Source organism: Alexandromys fortis, unplaced genomic scaffold (assembly GCF_014885135.2).
Source record: "Alexandromys fortis isolate MF-2015 unplaced genomic scaffold, M_Fortis_MF-2015_v1.1 scaffold_338, whole genome shotgun sequence".
Lineage (NCBI taxonomy): Eukaryota > Metazoa > Chordata > Mammalia > Rodentia > Cricetidae > Alexandromys > Alexandromys fortis.
Window position 1 is genome coordinate 368944 of NW_026068212.1, and position 16682 is coordinate 385625.

Below are 16682 nucleotides of genomic sequence, written 5' to 3' on the forward strand. Positions count from 1 at the left end.
CCCTCCTCACTGTAGGAGCACTGGTCACAAATGAGCACCACCTCCCTCCTCACTGTGGGAGCACTGATGTCACAAATGAGCACCACCTCCCTCCTCACTGTAGGAGCACTGGTCACAAATGAGCACCACCTCCCTCCTCACTGTAGGAGCACTGGTCACAAATGAGCACCACCTCCCTCCTCACTGTGGGAGCACTGATGTCACAAATGAGCACCACCTCCCTCCTCACTGTAGGAGCACTGGTCACAAATGAGCACCACTCTCCGACCTATGCCTGACTTCCTTGGGAATTCTGGAGATTTGGCCCTCCTGCTCGCACTTCAAGTGACTTACCCACTGAGCCATCATCTCCTCAGCCCAGTTTACTTAATTCTGAGATCGGATCAGGCCATGAGGCCCTAACTGACCTTGAACTCATTAGGCAACCCAGGCTGGCTTTCAACCAAGGACCCTCATCTCTCAGCCTCCAGAGTGCTGGAGTTAGAGCCCTGAGTCACCATATTAGTCATAAGAGAGTCTGAGCCCAAATCGCCAAGCTAACCTGCTTCTGAAATCTTACCATAATAAAAGCTTGTTTAAAACAACAAACAAAAGAACAACAACAACTAAGTCCAGGGGTAATTTGCTACCTAACAATTGACAATTGATTTAAGCTCCCAAATGAGCACATCATTGCTCTGTGCAGTGAAGCACATAACTATTCCAGAAGAGGTTAAAGGCACCTGTCAATCACTTAATTTCGGGTGAGCTCAGGCTTGGCTTTCTCGGGCATTCGCTAATCTTAAGAATTTTAGAGTTGGGTCAAAGCGCAATGGCAGAGCATGCATAAGGCCCTGGGTTTGATTCCCAGAATAGAAACTAAAGTGACTGGAGATATGGTGTAGTGGTTAAGAGCACTGACTGCTCTTTCAAAGGACCTAGGTTCAATTCCCAGAACCTGAGTTGATAGTTCACAATCGCTTGTACCTCTGGCTCCAGTGGACCTGACACCTTCTGACATTCACAGATACCTACCATTGGGCATGTATGCGCGCGCGCGCGCGCGCACACACACACACACACACACACACTTGCATGCACACTTTTTTTTTATCCTTAATGTTTTTATATCGAAATTACCTGTCTCCCTGCCTAAACTGTACACTTAGCACACATGGTAGCCAGAGACAACCGGGGAGCTTAGCTAGTCGCAGTTACAAGTGGGAAATGGAATTGGGAGTGGGTGTAATTAAGGTTCCCAAGTCTTGCCTATTTCTCCTGAATCAGCTCAGGGGTGTGCCTAGGTGCAGCAATAGCTTGGTCTCATTGTAAGCCGAGTTTCTATAAAGATATAATGCCTACTTCTTAAGTTATTGGGAGGATCAAAGGAGATGAAGCACGTTACACAGAACCTGGCTTAAACATGGCTCTGTTTGGGATTGAATGATCCAGGCAAGTCCCAGGCTCCAGGAACAGTGTGCCTGGGAAGGTACAGCACTGTCCTTGCTCCCGCCCGAAGCCATGGTGGGAACAAGGACCAAAACATGAAAAGCAGTGGGGCTGATGAGTGTGACAAGTAGAGCCCTGAGGAGGTAAGCCAGCAGGGTTTCCTAATAAGTGGACCCATTTCACAGATAAGGGAGCGGAGGCGTAGAGCAGTTAAATAACAGTTCAGAAGCTGTGGCTGCAGATGGCATAGTCAGAATTTGAACACCTGACTCCAGACAACCAGAGAAATTTGTAATGGTAAATTCTGCTAACTTTCAAATAAGACAGGAGGAGCCCCATGTCCCAACACGTCCTCCACTCTGAGGATGAAGCTCTTGCCAGGGGCGAGTTTACATGAAGTAAAGGCAGGAGAATGGGAACTCAAGAGCCAGTGAGGCTTGAGAATGTAGCTCAGCGGCAGAGGAATGGAAGCAGGCTCCAGGCCACAGGCTCAGAAAATACAGCCTAACACAGCGGAATGTCTCTCGGTTCATCTGTACTATGGTGCTCACACTACCTGTTCCCGCTCCTGGACCTGCCCACCATCTTCCAACACAGCCCTTTTCATCCGGAAAGGCCATCTCTGATTCTTCCCTTCAAAACACACATTTCCTATCATTCTCCACTCTTGCTCACACTTTATAATAGCCTATCTAATGTCCTATGATCATAACCTGCAATCATCTGTACGGTTGCTTGCTTTTGGTCTCCTCACAGCTGCAGGATGGCAGAAATCATGCATCTTCCCCTAGGGCCCAGAGCAGCCCAGCCAGGCCTGATTCTGGTGATGACAAACTGACTCACATGTGAACATGGTAAAAGCTGGAAAGGACATGCCGGCCTCTCCTCTCCTGCACACGTGAGCACCTCTCCTTAGCCCGATGCCCTCCTGCCTCTCTGAAGGGTTTTTCCATGCTGAGGCAAGAACTCTGTAGCTGCAGCAACTCTCTGACCTCAGGAGCAGACTTTTCCTACCCCTTGCTCCAGGTCTTTATCCCAGAGCCCAAGCGTCTTCTGGAAGGAAGGTTGCACCGAGTGCAAAGGACAAATGGTTCTGGATACCACGTTTTTTGTTTTTTTTTTTTCTTTTCAATAATATTTTTATTGATTCTTTGGGAATTTCACATCATGTACCCCGATAATACCCACATCCAATCCTTTCATGTCCAATCTCACCCTGTGACCCACCCCCCAAAAAAATTAAAAACAAAAAACAGAAAAAAAATCCATTTGAGTTATCTATATACTCACTAGAGTATGGTCAAACTCTCAGTGACCTCCCCTGAAACAGAAGGGAATCCTTCCCCTCCCATACCCCGGCCAGAAGTCACCAGTTGTGCGTACTCTCCACACAATGGCTTCTTTCTTTTTCTTTTTCTTTTCTTTTTTATTCTTTTTTTTTTTTTTTGAGACAGCGTCTCTCTATGTAACCCTGGAGCTCTATGTAGACCAGGCTGGCCTCAAATTAGTAGTGATCTGCCTATCTCTGTATCCCGAGCGCTGGGATTAAAGGTGTGTGCCACCACACCTGACTCAGCACCAATATCTTTAACCACTGTTGTCAAAATCTCTTTAAGCCAGCTCATTGACCTCATTGACACCCATGTATAAAACAAGTTGGTGCTCAACTGGGCTGGGAGCTAGAGACAGTGATGACAGAAGATGGGCCACACAGCATTCTGGCTGCACACAATCCACAATCCTGCTGACTTCAGCAAGAGGAAAATCTGTCAAAGCACAAATGGGGGACTGGGAGTAACTTGTTCACCTGGTGCTCCTCTGTGGCGCCCTGGGAAAGTAAATCTGATAACTCAGGCTGACTTCAAAGTGGCAAATGGTGTACTCTAATGAGGAAACCCAGCTGACAAGTAGGCGATCCCCGGAAATACAGTGCCAGCACAGGGCAAGTCATCAGAAAGCCTCTGGAGCAAGGATTTCCAGATTGACAGAAACCAGGCATCTGCAGTTCAAAGGAAAGGGAACACACTTTTGCCAGGGCCATGGACTTAGCTTCTTCCTGAGACTTGTGATTAGTTAGCTAAGGAATTTCATTTGATGTATATAGATTTAGCTCTGTGACTGTGTAAGTCCCTTGACTCCTCAAGTCTCTGTGGGCACCTGTCATGCATACACATGCGTGCAGGCAAAACGGAAAGAAAGAAAAAATGCATTCTCGCTCATCTCTCTAAGTACCGCGTTCAATAATCACAGTCTGAAATCATCCTTTGATGCCTTGGGTTCTGTATCCCTGGACAGATACTAGAATCTGCAGACGCTCAAGTCCCTTCTTCTATAAAGTGGTGTAGCCTTCCACGCAGTTAGTGCTCACCATCCATACACATTAGAGCATCTCCAAATGGCTGCCAGGGCCTGACTGTGGAGGCTGTGTGAGCGCTCACTATATCGCATTGCTTACAGAGCAATGACAAGGAATCTGCATGTGTTCAAAACAAAGACATTTAAAAAAAAAACATATAGGTGGTTGACTGAGTCCGCAGATAAGCAGCTTATGAATACGAATGCCAAGTTTACACTTCTAAGGTTTTAAAATGCATAATAAGTCTGGTGAAATGTCTCAGCAGTTAATCAGGTGCTTACTGCCAAGCCTGATGACCTGAGTTCAATCCTCAGAATCCACATTCTGAGTAGAAGGAGAGAATTGGCTCTTGCAAGCTGTCCTCTGACCTCCACATGTGTGCACACACAAATGTTCACACACACACACACACACACACACAAATAAGTTAAATGCAATAGATGATTAAAATGTGTAATATACAGTTCTTGTTCACAAAGATCTCATAATCGAGAGATGGGAGAAAGTCACTACAGAAAAACTCAGCCTGGCCTGGAGAGGTGGCTCACAGATTAAAATCAGTGCCTGCTTGTCCAAAGGATGTCAGTTCAAGTCCCAGTACCTACAAGGCAACTCAGAGATGTCTGTAACTCCGGTCCTAGAGGATCCAACACCATCTTCTGGTCTCTGCAGGCACCAGGCATGAGTGTGATGCACAGACAATACATGAAGGCAAAACATCCATACACATAAAAATAGAATAAAAAGCGTATTAAAAGCAAAGCAACCTCACCTATGGTAGGTTACGGTTATAAAAAGATACTCTTAGACTTAGCTGTGCGGAACAGAAGAATAAAGTCACAAGCAGCCCTGGCTTTAGAGGAAGGAAGGAAAGGGGAACCGAAGGTGGTGACGCCTGCACTGGGGTTTTGAAGGACAGAGACAGCTGGGCAGAGAAGAAAGGATCGGGGCTCCTGGGCATTTGGAGTCACTCCTATTTACTTTTGACCCAGTGGGAAGACTGTATCCTCCTATGTGGGAAAATTTTTCCTACGGGACTCTGAATTCCTTAGCGCGGGCTCAGCAAGCCTCTGTGAATGACAGGCAATAGGATATTCAACTCAGTGAGCCCCAAGTCTAGAGACTGGGACTGTAGCAGGACCTTCACCAAGGACAGCAAGTGCTCAAATGGCGTGGGAGATGCGGTGGACTGAAGGCCGAATTTGGCCTCTAGGACCGAGTTCTCTAGTAGCATAAGCAAGCTGCCCTCTGGTTTTCCAAGAGCATAGTGCGGGGCAGCTGGACTCTTGGGCTGGGAGCCTTTTGCTTTGTTCATCACCTGAGGCTGGCTACCTCGCCCTCTCCATGACCGCAGTGAGATGTCTCCCTCTGTGTTTCTTGTTTCAGCCAGATAGGATCACAGAATCCTCAGAAAATAGGAATGCGCCACACCCGTCCCTTTAATCATAAGACACTGAGTGAACACCTAGCTAATATCAGCATCGTTGCTCCCTTTGATCTGTGGGTCTCAGGCCACTGGGTCCCAGCACAGGAGGCTCATCCCTGCCCTTCTCCTTCGAAGAATTGGCTCGTTATGAAGACCCCCTCCCCAGCTGCTCCCCAGTTACTTCGCTCTTTTCCTTTCGTGGCTGAAGTACTCTCCAGAAGTAGAAAGACTTACCTGGAAAGCAGTTTTCCATTTGTTAGGCATGCTATGGTATAACCACTGCGGGCCATATGGACAAACTGGCTGGAGACTGTTTTAGCAAACAGCTCCTGGACCAACTCCATTCCTATCGATGTTTGGGCACAAGAACAAAAGCCTTGGAGAGTCTCCTAGCCACAGCCTGAAGCAGCACCACTCTCCCGGCTTCTCTCTGCTTTGTGGCCAAGAGAAAAGAGACGAATGTACTATGGCTGTTTAAATTACTTTGGTTTTTCAGGTGACAGAACCCATCTGAGAGGAGTAAAGGCGACTTGACTGAACTTTCAAGCTATGAGCCAAATCAATCCATCCCTCCTGCCTCCCACTCTTCCTCCCTCCCTCCATCACCTCTGTCAGCTATTTAACCTCAGGAATGAGGAAAGCAACGAAAGAAACTTGTTGATAGTTGTTTTCTCCTTTACTGGCTATCACCGCATTCGCCATCAGATAAAGGTTTCCTTCTTTACCATCACTCTCCTTAATAGCTGCGAGAGCCAAGAATGTGCCAATTAACTTTAACGCAATCTAAAAATTCCTAAGGGTCCCAATTAGAGTGTGGTCTATGTGTCTGTGTGTCCGTCCAGTACATTTCTACCACAAATTCCTCAAGCTTTGCTTCTCCAACATTTTACTCTTACCACTCTGCTTCTCTCCTGCTTCAGGAGGAGGGCGGATGTAGTTTTATTGGATACTTTTCTTTTCTAATTTTATATTTATTTTAGTTTCTTTTTCAGGTACGTGTGTGTATGCCGTGTGTATGCAGTGCTGATAGAGGCCAGAAGAGGGCGCCAGATCTTCTGGAACTGGAATTAAGGTGGCCTACGATTTTTATCTTGTTACTTTGCTAAAAGTAATTATCAGGTTTAGGAATTTTCTGGGGTCTGGTAATTGAATTCAAGTCCTCAGGCTGGTGTGGCAAGCAATTTTACCCACTGAGCCTTCGTCCCAACCCCAGGACATAATTTTAAAAAATACAGTAAAATAAAACTATTGCTAAACATGTATTCAAAAAATAATCAAAAGCATCACAAAAAGAAAAAAGAAAGATGAGATAAATGTTGGAAAAGTTTCTTTCTGGACTCTCAGAAATTGGAGATTTCTGGACTTGCGGACTCTTGGCCATCCTGCAGTTTACGCTGTTGGAAAAGTAGCTAGAGTCCACCAGAGCTACTTCATCTTGATAGTTTTCCTTCTTTGGGAACCCAGGCCTCTGCGTTCTGTGGGCTGGGAAGGATCTCACACCCTCCTAAAATTTCTCAGATCATGCTCTGTTTGGTGACAAATATTTAGCTGAGGGGTGTCTCCTGAGTGCACTTAGAGTGTGAAGCAATCACAACACTTCTGTACGTATGAGTACCTGCCTTCCTGCTTCCAGGACTTTCTAAGCATCTTTCATCTTGCTGGAGGGATGTTGATAGGGCTATCCTATCAGGCACAGCCCTGGAATTTCTGAGCTTCAGGGTTTATCACAGTGAGTGACAGATAGATGGATCCAGGGAGTTTTTCTCAGTTGATGAGATATGCTCCTGCCTCTGAAGGCGGCCTGTTTTTCCCTATGCACTTGCCTGCCTGAGTCAAGCCTACTGCAGCCTGGACTCAAGGGCTTGTCAGCATCTATCTAGCTGCCTCTCTGGGTTTTCCTATAGCCAGATGCTGTAGATGACCAAACTGAGGATCCCTGACTTCTGATGATTAATAATAATAATAGCACAAAATGAGATTTCTCTCTACCCATCCATGGAAGAATCACTGGGTCTGGCTGGGTCTGGGGCTTGTGAGAACTCTGGACTTGTCCTGAGTATAATAAGATTACCCAGCATTCATCAGGAAGCTGCTCTGTCACCTAAGGCCCCTGCAGGAGGAATTACTGCTGAGGCTGCTGAATTCAACTCAGATACTTCTCTGCATCTCTGCCTTCTGTGCTTTTAGGGTGTTTTTCATTTCCTTTGTGGTTTTCTGAAGCTCTATTTTTCCTATATTTTTCTCTTTGGAATATAATTTCTCCTTCTTTCTTCTTTCTTTCTTTCCTTGTTTTTTTTTTTTTTTTGTTTTCTGGGCATTTTTTGTTTGTTTTGTTTTTGTTTTTAAGACAGAGTTTCTCTGTGTAGCTCTGGCTGTCCTAGAACTAGCTCTGTAGATCAGGCTGGCCTCAAACTCCCAGAGACCCACCTGCTTCCCCAGTTCTGTGATTAGTGCCCTAGCTTCTCTTTTCTTATTCAATCAAAGATAAGCTGCATCTTATCAGCCATCTTCCCAGGAAGTCTCATCCATCCCCATTGTAGCTTGAAGAACAAGGATATCCCAGGTCACAGGTCTTAGGAATTTCTAGATTGCTCTTCCAGCCCTGGTCAAATCTGAGGAAGAACAAGGCATTTTTTACATAGACTTCTGGATCAGATCATCCCTCCTCAGCAATGGGACTCTCAGTGTGTCTTGGATTAAGCCGGTTATTCAGGTTTCTTGGTGATTTTAAAGCAGTTTGCTTTCTTGGAACAGTTCAGTATAGTTCAGTTTTCCTGGAAACATCCCAAAAAGAACTTTTCCCTTGTCAACAGCTCATGGATTCAACTCTCAGAATCTTCCTCAGTTTTCCCTTGTCAAGCTGAGTAACCCTGAGTCCCTCAATCTGTCCTCCAGATAAATGGGCTTCAACATTTTCTGCCCCTCTTCTGGCTTCAGGTTGTAAGTCCAGGGAAGGAAAATGGATGCCAAGCAAGCAGTTCAAGGGCTGTCGGCAGAGGTCCCCTTCCTCTTTGAACACATGCTTCTCAGATAAAAAAAAAAAAAATCAAATCAGATTATACTAACCATTTCAAGTTAATTTTGTTTAAGAGAGTAAAAGAAAAGTAATTTCCAAACAGGGTCAAGGTTTTGTCAGAGCTATTCCCTAAGATAAATATGGACAACAGACTGCCCAGAGAGAGGCCAGAGGGGGAGTGTAATCCCCTTCAGGGAATGAATCTAGCATGGCTTCTCCTCTTTGGATTTGGGGAAGAAGCTTGGTTTTTCCAGCAGAAAGTGAAAGTGAGCAGGAGAGAGAGAGAGAGACAGAGACAGAGACAGAGACAGAGACAGAGACAGAGACAGAGAGAGCTTGTTATCCATGGGATTGTCTTCAGGGCATACAGTTACAAAAAATCTGCAGCCAGCCGCTCAAATCCCTTTTGTAGATACTCCACTTCCTCTCGTATAAACTTTAAATCATCCCAAACTATTTATAATACCTACGGACCATGTAAATAGCTGGTATGCTGTATTACTTAGGGGAAAAAAAAAGGAAATCTGTACATATTTAGTAGAGAAATCACCATCAATCTAACTACTTTGATTGCTGCTCTATTTACTACAGCAAAGAATTAGAATCAACCTAGATGCCCATCAACAGGAAAATATCTATCTATCTATAAATTATAAACCAATTTTCCATTAGCTATATGAATATCATTCAGATGGAAATAAAAATGCAATCACAAAATTTGTAAGAAATGGGTGGCCTTAGAATATATATTATTAAGTGAAGTTACACAATCTTAGAAAAAACTGGGTGCTTTCCCTCATATGTGAACTCTGGCCAATAATGAACACATATATGTAAACAAATGTCCTTGTGGGTGCAGTATACCCTGCAGAGGGAGAACACGAAGGGCTAAATATTAGGAATGAGGAAGGACTGAGTTCAGGGAAGGAGCATGAGTCATGAAAGCTGTGATAAAGCTAATGATTCTCTGGTTGTAACTCCACCAAGGATTTTGCATTTAGGTGATAGGTAAGTGCATAAAAGTGTATTTGATAGTAAAGGTGGAAAATCCAATGTGAGGTTCCACAGTTTCAGTTCCAAATGGCTATTCTAACTGCATAGAAGTTCACTGAGTTGTATAGATTTTGTGTCTAGTTAATTTGTATGTGTCTGTGTCAGGGTAGGGTATTGTCCTATGTGTATATTTGCAATGTTTTTGAATGATAAATTTAAAATAAATAAAAATTGTAAATGGTTTATTATCGTTTTACTGAAGCCCTCTCCAGTCACTCAATACTTTCCTAATGCGTGGTTGGATGTGGAATAGGATTCAGACAGCAATTATATAGAGTTTGGAATCTAGGAGGAGAAAACAAACACCAAACTCAAAACATGGACCAAAACTCATCTCCTTCCATGAGGACATGGCTCCTCTTTCCTGTCAGAAGCCCTGTGGTAGCTGCTTGTGAGCATCTCCAGGGCATAATACACTTTTGGTTTCACTTGATTGGCTACCCCCTCTTCCAGTCCTGAGAATCCTAGAGCTTTGTACATGCTAAGCAAGGGCTCTACCGAGAAACCACATACCTAGCCCTTGTAGAGGACTTTTTGAATCATGGTCTTCCCTGAGCCTGAGGTGTGTTAGTGTCGGAGGAAGCAGGGAGTGTGGGAATGACCTCTTTGGCTGCAGCCGTACTTTGTTTTCTGTAGACTAGCAATTATTATCAGTCACTGTCTGTCTGGACATATTTAATGGAGAATGTGCCCCAGGACTGCTTGGGAAAGGACTTCATTTCTCCCATTAACAAGCATTTCCCCTATTATAAAGGATCTGCTCATCAAAGGTGAAAACAGCTGTTGCCCTCCACCCTGTAAAACCAAATGCTACTTGGCAACCAAAAGGAATGACAGACACAGGCCACCATCTAGATGAGCCTTGGGAAGACCAAACCAGTCTCAAATGGCCACACATCGTAAACCCTCACTATGTGAAGAGAGTTGCTAGGAATTAATATATATATTCACACACAGCTTTCTTAGCAGGTTTCTTTTAAGATTTAAATGATCAATTTTATTTTTTAAGTTCTATTTATGAGTGTTTTTGCCTGCTTGTATGTGTGTGTGCCATGTAATCTAGAAGAGTGTGTTGGATTCGCTGGAACTAGAGCTCCAGACATTTGTGAGACAACATGTGGGTGCTGGGAATTGCACACGGGTCCTCAGGAAGAACAGCCAATGTTCTTAGTTGTTGAACTATATCACTAAGCCTTACATTTATTTTTATTTTACATGTATGGATGTTTTACATGTTTGTGTCTATGCACCACATGTGTGCCTGGTGCCTGCATGAAATGGAACATTGGGTCCTCTGAAACTAAAGCTACAGATGTTTCTGAGCTAGTGTGTCCCGGAAAGTGTGCCTGGGTCCTCTGTAAGAGCAACAAATATTCTTAACATTTGAGACATATCTCCAGTCCTGGTGCTTAGTAGTTTTGTTACGATATAATTCACAGGCCATACAGTTCACCCAATTAGCACGTATCATTCAAGGGTATCAAGCATACACAAAGAGTAGAGAAACTTTCACCATGATCAATTTTAGAACATCACACTACTAGTAACCACTAGCAGCCACTCCCCGTTCTGTCCTGCACTCCTTCCAGCCCTATGACCCACTATTCTCCTCTGTCTCTCAGGTATGAGCCTGTGTTGACCATCTCATATAAATAGAATTATATGATGTGTCATCATTTGAGACTGGCTTCTTTACTTCAAATGGTCTACTGAAGGCTTGTCTAGGCAGAGGCATGTGTCAGTTCGTCATTCCTTTTGGTTGGCAAATAGCATTCTCTTTTGTAGGCACATAATTCATTAGTTGGTGAACATTTAGATTGTTTCCAATTTTTTAAATTATTTATTAATTATGATCCCTATTGGTGTGTGTGTGTGAGTGTTTGGGGGTGTGTGGGCGCGTGCACATACATGCATATGTATGCAACTTTCAGGGCCAAGTCATGGCTTCCACTTTTACTCTGGGGAGCCAAACTTGGGTCACCAGGCTTGTGTATCGAGCACTTTGCCCAAGGAGCCATCTCCTAGCTCTGGTCTCACTTTTTAACTTTTCTGAATGAAGCTGCTGTGAACAGTTGTACACAACTGTACTTTTTCAAAAACCTTCTCTTGTACATGTAATCCCAGGAGTGGAACTCCCAGGTCCTGTGATAACTCATGTTTAATCTTCTGAGAACTGTCATGACTGAGCCAACTTATATTTCTGAAGCAGCAAATGAGAGTTGAGATTTCTAAACACCCTTGCTAGCACTTGTTATCTCCCCTTTTTATTATTATTATACTTGCTGTGAGTGTGAGATGGTTTCTCATTATGGTTTTGACTTTCATTTTCCTCATGGCTGATGGTGAGTTTTAAATCTCTTCCTTAACTGTTCTTATTCCTGCTTTAGTGAATCACTTGTATCCAGTTTTTTAGTGAGATTGTTTCTTAGTTAGATTTTTGTGTGAAACTTTAGGGGGGGTTACGATTTTAAGTCCCTTACTCAATAAAGTGTTTGCAAATGTTTTCTCCTGTTTTGTAGGTTATAGTTTTCTTGTTTTCATTATCTTCTTTGAATCACAAAGGTTTTTGGTTTCTTCATTTTTTTTCTTTCTTTCCTTAAGACATTTTTTTAATTTTTCAATTTTATATGTGTGTGCATGTTTTGGCTACATGTGTGTGTGCACCATGTGTATGCCTGGTGCCTACAGAAGTCATAAGAAGGCATCTGATCATCTGGAACTGAAATTATGATGATTTGTGAACCACCTTGTGAGTGCTGAGAATCTAACCCCAGGTCTCTATAAGAACAAGTGTTCTTAGCCACTGATCCATCTCTCTAGTCCCTCTTTTAAACAAGCAAATGAACAAACAAACATACCATCTTGCTAAGTTACCCAGATTTGATGTCAAACTCTTGGGCTCAAGTGTTTGTTCCATCTCAGACAGCAAAGTGTTGGGGACCGGAGATGCATAGCACCATGCTTGGATGCAAATGCCTTTCATAGTTAATCTTTATGTATATTTGCATGTGGGGTGTCTGCAGAGTTGAGAAAAATACATTAGATCTCTTGGAACTGTAGTTACACACTTGTGAGCCACCCAGTGTGGATGCTAGAAACCAAGCTCAGGTACCCAGGAAGAGCGGCAAGTGTTCTTCTCTACTGAGTCATATCTATAGAGAAATATTAAGAAATGCCTTTTCTTAATATTTGCAAAATATATCACTAGTTTGAAGATATTTTTATCTTCCCAGTTTCGAACTGATATGATAAGTTCTATGGCAATTCTACAAAAGTTAAATTTTCTAAATAAATCAATAAAATGCAGTGAAGTCTATAAATGGATGCATAATAATCTGTAAACAAAACCATCATGTCAAAGTGATTAAGCTTTTTAAAGATGTTTAATCTGTGTCAGCACATGGTCTTCTCAGACAACTGTGTTGACTGATCCTGTCTCTGAAGCTTCTAGAGAAGTCTCCCCCTCGTAATCAGGAAGGAATTAATGTTGCTATTTATTGTGGACAACTTGATGCAAACAAGTTTTTCTTTCTGTCTTGTCTGCACTCCTCTATTTCTCTGGCTATATTGTTTGAAATCCTTACGTTGTCCATCTTTGTTTGGCCCCAGTTGTTCGTGCTCTTGGAGATGAGCCTCACTAGATCACTGGAGAGCTTTCCAACATTTAAGTTCAAGGGTTTTTGTTTTGTTTTGCTTTATTTATTGCCAGTATTTAGGATTGAACCTGGAGTCCTGGTTTTTAAAATAAAACAAAGTAAAGTATGTTTCAGCGCTGGAGCGATGGCTCATCAATTAAGTGTACTCACTATTCTTAAAGAAGGTCCAAGCTGAACTATCAGCATCTACGTGGGTGGCTCACAACCACCTATAACTCCTGCTTTAAGGGGATCCCATACTTTCTTCTGGACTTGGCAAGGACCTCCATGTGTGTGGCACACACTCAAACAGACCCACACATACACATAAATAAAAACATTTTTAAAAACGCGATTTAGTATTTCATTACCAGTTATTACCCCTCTTGTGGAAGGGCTAGTGACTGAGTCTTTCTGGTCACTTAGGCTTGTCCCAAGAAACACCTCCTCGGACCACACAAAATAAATGGAAGCCTGCTTCTATCGGTTTACTTATTACACTGTATGACATTTTCATCTTCTCAGTACTCAGCCCTGTTTGAAGTTCTCTTGTTTTCCTAGTCTTGGACCTTTTCCTCTGGACGAGAAGTTCCATTAGGGTAAGGACATGGTGATGATCTGTTATACATTTCTGTGGCCCCAGTGTCTGTCACATAGGAAGTGCTCAGTAATTTTACTGAATGGTGAAATGAAGAAGAAGTGAAAAGGAACTAGAACTGTAGATGGTATTTCTTCCCCATTTTATGCGATGTATGTGCTTTGGGGAAGCTGAGTTTTAAAAAGAGAATTTAAAAAAAAATAATTTATTTATTTTTATGTTATGTGCATTGGTGTTTTGCCTGTATGCATGTCTGTGTGTGGGTATTTGATCTTGGCGTTACAGAAAGTTGGGAGATGCCATGTTGGTGCTGGGAATTGAACTGGGGTCCTGATATTAATTACTGAGCTAACTAACTCTCTTGCCTTCCAAAGGACATGTAAGAAATAAACAATTAGACAAAGTCAAATAAAAATCAGAGCCTATTAAGCCACTTAAGCCTAGGACACCACAGTGACAAGAGGCTGCACCATGATACAGTAAACACTAAAGACCTGGCTAACATGCAAATAAAACACGTTTTGTAATGTGTGGTAGTTTGACTAGGTATGGCTCCCATAGACTCATGTGTTTGAATGCTTGGCCCACAGGGAGCAGTGCTATTAGGAGGTTTGGCTTTGTTGGAGTAAGTGTGGCCTTGTTGGAGGAAATGTGTCACTGTGGGCAATGGGCTTTGAAGTCTTATATGCTGTTAGTCTATGACTAATGTGACACACAGTCTCCTTCTGCTGCCTGTGGCTCAAGATGTAGAACTCTCAGCTCCTTCTCCAGCACCATCTCTGCCTGCATGCGGCCATGTTTCCCACCAAAAACATAATGAACCAAATCTCTGAAACCGTAAGCCAGTCATAATTGAATATTTTTTCTTCATAAGAGTTGCCATGGTCCATCATGGTCCATCTCACACAGACATACATGTAGGCAAAATGCCAATGTACATAAAATAAAAATAAATAATAAAAGAAGAGGAGGAGAAGGAAAAGAACCTGTTCTTTAAAAAAAAAAAATCCCTGGTTGTGTTGTTCCTTAACAGTAAAAGAAACCCTAACAAAGTCATCTGGTATGATGACACAAACCTGTGATCCCAACACTTGGGAAGTGGAGGCAGTAGCATTTCTCTAAGTTCCAGTCTAGGCTAAATAGAAAGAACACAATCAAAGAACAAACAAACAAAAGAAAAGAAGGGGGCTGGAGAGATGACTCCGCAGTTAAGAGTACAAACTGTGCTTCCAGAGGATTTAAGTTCAATTCCTAACACCCACATGGCAGCTTGCAATCATCTGCAACTTCAGTTTCAGGGGATCTGATGTCCTTTTTGGTCTCTGTGGGGACCTGTCACAAGGACATAAACATAGGCAAAATACGCATAAGCATGAAATAATAAAAAAGCAAAAAATTATTTTTTAAAAACTGTCTAGTCCAAATTACTATGTTCTACAAGTATGAAATACACAACAAACTTTAAAGAAATGATATTCAAAAAGAATTTAAAATACCTCAATAATTTTTACATTGCAATGGTATTTGTCTATATTAAGTTAGTATAAATTATTAAAAATTAATTACACCTGTTCTTTCTACTTTTTAAAGTATGATCAATAGAAATTGGTAAGTTATCTAAGTATCTAACATTATATTTCTAGATAGCTGGTCTGTTCTTGGGTAACTGATTACTTTAAGGAAAGTCTCTTACAGTCATTTTTTTATATTAAGCAATCTACTATATTTTGTTAACAATTATATGTCATACCTCACCTGCCTAAAAAGTCATTTAAGAAATGGCAAAAATACAAATATGTATCAGTTATCTATTTCCAAAGGGTCACAATTTTGAATATATAAAGAATTCAGAATATTAAAATTTAAAGTTCCTTGTGCCAAAGGAACAAAATGATTAAACAAAACTGGAATGGATGAGAAGTGAGATGAGGATGAATAAATATCATATGGAAGGGTGACATAAATATTTGTTGTCGAATGAAAAACAATATAGAACTTTGATATCTGCAGGGAAACAGATGGTACGTGCTTATTTCTATGAGCAAAAAAATAGTTTTGTGTTAACAAAGTTCATGACAGAAAGCCAAGTGAGAAGAAAAGCTTCTCTATATTTCCCACCATGAACAATTTGGAAGCCTAACTGCCTTCGTCTGGCTCTGCCAACCAGCTCACTCTGATACAGAAAGCGTACTTGACTTGAAGTAGTGACAGACAACAGTGATACCACACGATGATTATCATTATTATCACTTTTGACAGAAGGAAAGAGAAACCAATAGAGTGCTGAGGACAACATGTTAACCTATTAGCTTCTCCTCTGAAATCAACCAGAATATCAACTGTGAAAGAATTAAGACAGTTAAAATGCAGTGTATACTAGTTCACATAAGAGTCTGAGCAAGCAGTTCCTGGTCCTCATTTCCAAATAAGATGATTTAGTAGTTAAGTACTTTTTTTTTCCAGCTAGATTTTTTTTTATTATTTTTATTGAGCTATATGCTTTTCTCTACTCCCTTTCTTTCCTCCCCCCTTCCCTTCTACCCTCTCCCATAACCCCCTTGCTCCCAGTTTCTCAGGAGATCTTGTCTTTTTCTCCTTCCTATGTAGATCCATGTATGTCTCTATTAGGGTCCTCTTTGTTGTCTAGGTTCTCTAGGGTTTACAGACTATACGCTGGTTTTACCTTGCTTTATGTCTAAATGCCACCCAAAAGATCAGCCCCACTGTTACAGTGGGTGGGTGCACCCCTCGTGGTCCTGACTTCCTTGCTCATGTTCTCCCTCCTTCTGCTCCTCATTTGGACTTTGGGAGCTCAGTCTGGTGCTCCAATGTGGGTCTCTGTCTCCATATCCATCCATCACCAGATGAAGGTTCTAAGGTGATATGCAAGATATTCATCAGTATGGCTATAGGATAGGGTCATTTCAGGTTCCCTCTCCTCATTTGCCCAAGGTACTAGGCTGGGGACATCTCCCTGGACACCTGCAAGCCCATCTAGAGTCAAGTCTCTTGCCAACCCTAAGATGGCTCCCTTAATTAGGATATATACTTCCCTGCTCCCATATCCACCCTTCCCTTATCCCAACCATCCCATTCCCCCAAGTTCCCCAATCCTCCCCTTCTCACTTTTCTCACCCCATTTCCCCTGACCCCCATCACACCCCACCCCC